The sequence below is a fragment of the Marmota marmota genome, unplaced genomic scaffold (genome assembly GCF_001458135.2).
Source record: "Marmota marmota marmota unplaced genomic scaffold, marMar, whole genome shotgun sequence".
In the NCBI taxonomy this organism is placed as follows: domain Eukaryota; kingdom Metazoa; phylum Chordata; class Mammalia; order Rodentia; family Sciuridae; genus Marmota; species Marmota marmota.
In genome coordinates, this window is record NW_026000093.1 from 34,928,314 (window position 1) to 34,935,404 (window position 7,091).

Consider the following 7,091-nt stretch of genomic DNA (forward strand, 5'->3'; position numbering starts at 1 on the left):
CCGTGGAAGATGCCTTTGTTGATTTCTGTGCATTTAAAAGGTGGTAAGTAGCAGTGAGGGAGTTTCACTCCAAGTCAAATGAAGTAGCTCATGATGATTTTGCCTTGGATGCATGGAAATAATTCATTCTCTTATTCCCCTGGATTACATATGACACTTCAAATATTGAAAATATAATGTATGAAAATTTAAACATCTATTTAGGCTTTAAAAATCTCCACAAAGAGGAGATTGCAACATTGCTAGATGCCTAGGAAAATTATTGGAATGTCTAGAAAATATTGGAAATAAGGGCAGAAAGATGTTCCCTACCTTAATTCCCTTGATTGATTTTTGTTCCAATGCCTAAAAGTTAGAGCTGGAGTGGATTCTCGGGATAATCAAACCCAGGCCATAATTTTATAAGTAATAATTTGGATATTCAGTGGAGTGAAATGGTGTGTGATAACAACATCATCAACAAAAACAAAAACAAAAACCAGATTGGTAGCAGAAATGAATCTAAAACCAGGCTTCCCAAGTCCTAATTGAAGTCATTTCTAATATTTTGCAATCATTGGACTTTCTCAGACTTTAGACATGTTTCAATTTTCATGCCTAGCTTTTTTTTTCTCTAATTTTGGTTCTTTTTAGTTATATATGACAGTAAATCTCTTTGTGATATAATTATACAAACATAGAATATATTATATTCTATTTAGGACCCCATTCTTATGAATGCACATGAAGGTGGGATTCACTATGGTGTATGCATGTAAGAACACAGGTGAATTATTTTGGATTCATTTCACTGCATTCTTTTTCCTGTCCCCTCTCCCTGCCCTTCATTCCCCTTTGGCTAATCTACTGAATATCATTCTTTTCCTCTACCCCCTTATTGAGGATGAGCTTCCACATAATAGCAAAATCACTTGACCTTTGACTTTTGGGGATTGGCTTATTTCACTTAGAATGATAGTCTCCAAATCCATGCATTTACTTGATCTTCTTTATGTCTGAGTAATACTTCATTGTGTAGATATACGACATATTCTTTATCCATTCATCTGTTGAAGGGCACCTAGGTTGGTTTTGTAGCATAGCTATTGTGAACTGAGCTGCTATGAACAAGTAACAATAAATGTTGGCAAGGATGTGAGGAAAAAGCTACACTCATCCATTGCCAGTGATACTGCAAACTGGTGTAACCACTCTGGAAAGTGGTAGGGAAATTCCTTAGAAAACTAGGAATAGAACTACCATTTGACCCAACTATTCTATTCCTTGATATATATCCTGAGGATTGAAAATCAGAATATACAGTGACTCAGCCATATTAATCCTAGCTTTTCCCCATGCAAGATTTTATCAACTGTGAGGGGGTGTCTCTGCTCACAGAACCCATTCTGGTGATCTTTTTGCCAAACCCCTCCCCTGCTACACACACTCTGTGAGGGTTTATTCCTCTTTCCCTGGGAAAAACTTGCCACTACCACAGTCTTCCAGAGAGATTGCCACTTACTTCATTGCCTAATAAGAGACAGGTGGTTGAGAAAGAGGGGGCGACTCATCTTTTCACAGCCTTATTTTGCTTAATATTTTTATACGTATTACTATTATTTCTTCTGCTAGATTTTTATGCAGCTGAAGAGAAAGTATCATGGCATTTCTTCCTGTTTATTTGGCAGTAAAGAACACTGTAGTAAGTATAAATGCATTTTGATTGAGTAGAACCTTCAGGCAGAAGATATAACTCTGACACAAATAAACTCAATCACATTCTGTGGCCTGAGCAAATCATGAAGCAAAGGATACATGTCCATTAATTTATCTCCAGCTGATAAAATTTGTTCACAAGCAGAGACAATCCAATACAAAACAATTTTCACAATTTTAAATTTCTTTGTTTTCACCAATTATTTTTTATTCTATTAAAAATCCTGCTGGATTCTTTATTTATTTATTAGTCTGATGATTTTGGTATGTAACTCTTATATGCATAAAGTCATTCTGATTTTCTGAAGAAGTACAATTTGAGGAATTATTCATCAGAATATCCTAGAGGAGTGAACATGGTATTTGGGCCATTGAAAAAAATTCTTCAAATAAAAAATGATCTGGCTATATGCTGACAAAAATCTACCTTAGGGAGATATTTCTGCTCAAGAGAGCTTCATTTTTGAAAGGAAAGTGTGAGGAATGCAAATCATTTTTTAAATGCTTCTATTTGCTTTTGGGAGAGACTATAGAACTTTGGAATCAGAGCTTAAAATAATTTATCAGTTTTCCTTGCAGGTATATGATTTTTCTTTGCTTGTATCAGTGATAGTTACCTAAATATGACACACACCTCAAAAATCTTAATGGTAACAAATAAAAAACAACAGTTACTTGAGGGAAAATAAAGTGTCTTTAGCAGAAATAATGATGTTTTCCTGCCACTGATCATTACACCTCTTTGCAAATATTTACAAATATACTCATTTCAATGCTATCAACATATGAAAGCTAAATATGGATTTATTTCCCAGAGAAAATATAATTTCCTAAAGGATTTAGCAAATGAGTCACAAAAATGATAATAGAGTACCCTTATGAATAATAGTTATCTATAAATGGTAAAGAAAATAAAAATAATATCCTTCTATTTTTGTTTTTATAGGAAAAAATGGACATTTATTGGTACAACAGAATAAAATTTATTGTTGTAATTGATCACAGTACATGGCCTTGGCTTGCTTGCATTGTCAGTAACAGGTGGGGGACATGGTATTTGGAAACACTGATGGTAGATGACAAAGGGTTAAAAAAATGTGGGACGGGGGTGGTGGTGCTTACCTGAAATCCCAGAAACTTGGGAGGCTGAGGCAGGAAGATCCCAAGTTCAAAGCCAGCCTCAGCAACTTAGTGAGGCCCTAAGAAACTTAAGTGAGACCCTAAAAAGTGCTGTAGATATGGCTTAGTGGTTAAGTGCCCAGGGTTTAATCCCCAGTACTAAAAACAAAAAAGGGAAACAAAAAGTATTAGGGATTTGACCTGTATTCCCTAATGACTTTTGAGAGACATGAATAAAGACTGAGATTTTGCTTTATTAATTAATATCTACCTGCTTGGATTGTAGTTTTAATATAATACTGCTCCTGAATTGAACTACCTTGGCAATCGCTCAAATAGGTTTAATGAGGCTTATGACTAGGAGACCAAATATGGGTAACTCGAGCTTTTGAGGAGCAGAAGAATTTCTACTTATTACCTATAATCTACTTGCCTGTCCAACAGCTAAGTGTCTGGATGTGGGAGCTGCATTTAGGAAAATATATTCATGCAAGGAACAAATCTTCCTTCTGCCAGGAGATCTCTGAGGCTCCTCACTTCATGTTCACATGGCTAGTGAGTTCTACCATGGGCTCAAGACTTGTCACCATGGGTAGAAAAAAATTTACCAGGACTCTATAAGTTTATAATTAATTAATCAAAAACAATTAACAGCTTATTTTTATCTGATTGTCTAGATTTCAGGAGATGGGCTTCTATAAGTTAAATTACTTGATTAGGGAGCCTAACAAAACCCAACTCTTCATTCTGTGTGTTTGAACTTGTGTGACTTACCCAAGAATTGGACGTCCTGGGTTGAGTGCTTCTTATCTTGTTCTTATAGCCATGAACTTGCAGGTATTTTTCTAAAGAAAAGGCTAATGCCTCAGGATTCAGTACTTAATGAATACCTACTGAACATATCATATATATGTGTGTGTACACACACACACACACACACAAATATACTTCTAGGATTACAACAGAGGGGAAAAACAAAAGGGAAAGGTCCTATCTTCATGAAGAATTTATTCAAGGAGAAGAGACAGATATTTAACAAACAAAAACACAAAAACTAAATAAGATAGTCACAGACTGATAAATACAGCTTTCGTCCATTTGCCATGAGTTGCATCTTAATAAAACCCATTGTATGTTGAAAATATTATGAGTCCAAAATACATTGAATACACCTAAACTACCAAGTATTCTAGCTTATTGGTCTTTCATGATCACCTGGCTGAGTGGGAGCTGTGGCTTGCTGCCCCTGGATAGCATCCTAAGACTGTCCCACTATAAGTTGCTAGCCTGGGAAAAGGCTATTATAAGGATTAAATGCATATGATATGGCATATAGCAAACACAAAACACCACTACCATCGCGGAGAGAAACTATGGAAGTAAACATTCTAATATTTTAGTATCTTCAATGACACTTTTCTTTTTCCTGCTCTTTGCACTGGGCACACTAATCCTGCACGGGTCCACTTTTTCCCTTCTGTTGTCATTCCCAGTATCCCTCTTACTAAGGCTTTTACAGTTGCCTTCCATACCAGGTTTTTTCTTTTTCTTTGTGGTATAATCATTTGCCACTTATCATTAATATAAGTGGATCTTATTATCATAACTGCTAATAGGACTTGCAAAAGTAAAATAAAATAAGTAGCATTAATAATGAGTTGCCAAGAATAACTATGACTTGTGGGAAAGAATGCTATAATAAAAATAAGTCAAATATGTTATACTAACATGCTAAGTGAGGGATATGGAATGAATGACTTTCTGTGTAAGTCTATATGTAAAATTGTTTATTATTATTAAAAATTATTTTTTTTGACTAAAGGCATCAATGTTAAGGACATGTCCCCGTAGAGTTCTTTAGATGGGTGGTAGGCCTCTTATAGAGATATAAACTGAGAAGATAACTTGGGATCCAAAGCGAGGCAGTACAGCATGGTACGAAACAGACATTGGGATAGAGAGGGTTGGAATTCAAATCCCTGGTTCCACCATTATTAGCACAATGTCCTTGGAGGAATTCTTAACTTCTGAATGTTGACTCTTTCCTGAAGATTTTTTTCCTACAAAAGATCTCCTAAAACTTCCCACTCATTTCTTCACGGAACTATTTTAAGTATTATATAACACATGCAAATTCACAAATATGCTCCTTGGGCAAGAGGGGATTCAATAAGCTCTAGTGATTACCACAGCAACAGCACTGATAGGAAGAATAACCAGTTAAAATTCGACATTTTCTGGGATGTGGGGATATTAACTCATTTTGTCCCATCATCCTACATATAAGACATCTTCAAAAAGCTTTAAAAATTCATAGGACACTTATAAAATTGCTCAATTTAAGTTTTATAGGTGTCTTATTTATAGGACAATGGGGTTTAATGAGTTAAAACATTGATGTGGAATGATGTTTTTTAAATCATTAAAAAAAATCCTTTTTTGCAGCATAAATCATCTCTGTGTGAGAAGTAATATGTCACATTTCTGGATTATGAACAAAATCCACGGAAATGGAACTTAATGAAAACACCCTATTGAAACTACAACTGGAACTCTCCTTACCTTCTCTTTCTTAAATACTTAGCCATTTCGGTGACTCCACCAACGTGGTCATCCATGTATTCATGCACTACATGAACTCTGGGAGCTGGATGGGGACATGTGCGTTGACTTGTGTTTCTGTAAGCAACAGTATTTCTCCATTTGACCCTCCTCTTTTTCCCCTAGTGATTCTCCAGTCTGCTGCATTAGGTCCTTTACCTTCTAGATTTTATTTTTTTAGTTAAATGGCCTCCCATTGCTGGAGATGGAAGACAGGAAGGAGTGAGGATGGAATATTGACAACATACTCAACAAGAACAACTTAACGGGAGGAAAAGTTTGTTTGGGTTAACAGTCTCAGAGGTTTAGTTCATGGTCTGCTGACTCCATTGCTCTGGGCTCAAGTAAGGCAGAATATCATGGTGGAAGGGCTGTGAAGGGAAACTGCTCAATTCATGACAGTCAGGAAGTAGACAGAGCTACATTTGCCAGGAATGAAATATAAACCTTAAGGGCACGTCCCTAGTGACCCTTCTTTCTCCAGCCACATCCCACCTGCATATAGTCACTACCCAGTGCAGTAACCACTCATTAGGTTACAGCTCTTATAATCTAATCATTTTACTTCTGAGCATCATTGCATTGTCTCACACATGAACATTTTGGGGACACCTCATATTTGAACTATAACATTTTATGAGTATATATAAGTTTCCCCAATAAAAGCCCTTGTTTCTGTTTGGGAAGACACTTGTTTGAATGTAGCCATCATGTTCTCCTCACTTGCTGCAGGTAATAAAACTTACTTTACTATTTTATCTACTGGTTGTGCTTGTTATCTTTACACTCATCAAAGGGTGAACCTTCCTACCTGGATCACTTCACCGTGGCTCCTCTCCAGTATAGTTACTTAGTGTTATCAGTGTGATTATATATTTATTTTTAATTGTTAAAGTTTTAAAAAATATCTTTATTTCATTTATTTATTTTTTATGTGATGCTGAGGATTGAACCCAGTGCCTCACATGTGCGAGGTAAGTGCTCTGACACTGAGCCACAACCCCAGCCCTGGTTGTTAGAGTTTTTGAAAGCTTACATTTCAGAATGGTTGATTTCTACTGATTGGAAGAATTTTACATATTTTTTAAATCATATATTAACTGGATGTTATTTCTTGAATGTAGTTTTAATATATTGAAAACTTCTGTGGTTCAATATTATATATTTCATATTATAATCTACCCAAAGATAGTAATATCCTTATTTATCTCTAAATATATTATTTTGCAAGCAGCATGTATTTTTAACCATATAACATTGATTTATTTTGGATGGTAATGCTATATTGCAAGTATAATCAAAGTCTGTTTCTACAACTAACATGAACACATTTGAAGAATTTCTCAAAACAGTTTATTTCTAATTAGATTGCTTAAAAAAGTTCTTTTACACATTTCTTCAGGTTTTGTAAACATAGATTGTTTTAAAAATTTTGTTTTTTTTTCTAATATTTTCTGTAATATATATACAATACTACAAAAAGAAGTTATGAAAATATTTTCTTCACATGTATTTTTTTTTAAATTTTTTATTGTGGGTTGTTCAAAACGTTACAAATTTCTTGACATATCATATTCCACACTTTGATTCAAGTGGGTTATGAACTCCCACCTTCACCCCATACACAGATTGCAGAATCACATCAGTTACACATCCATTGATTTACATATTGCCAT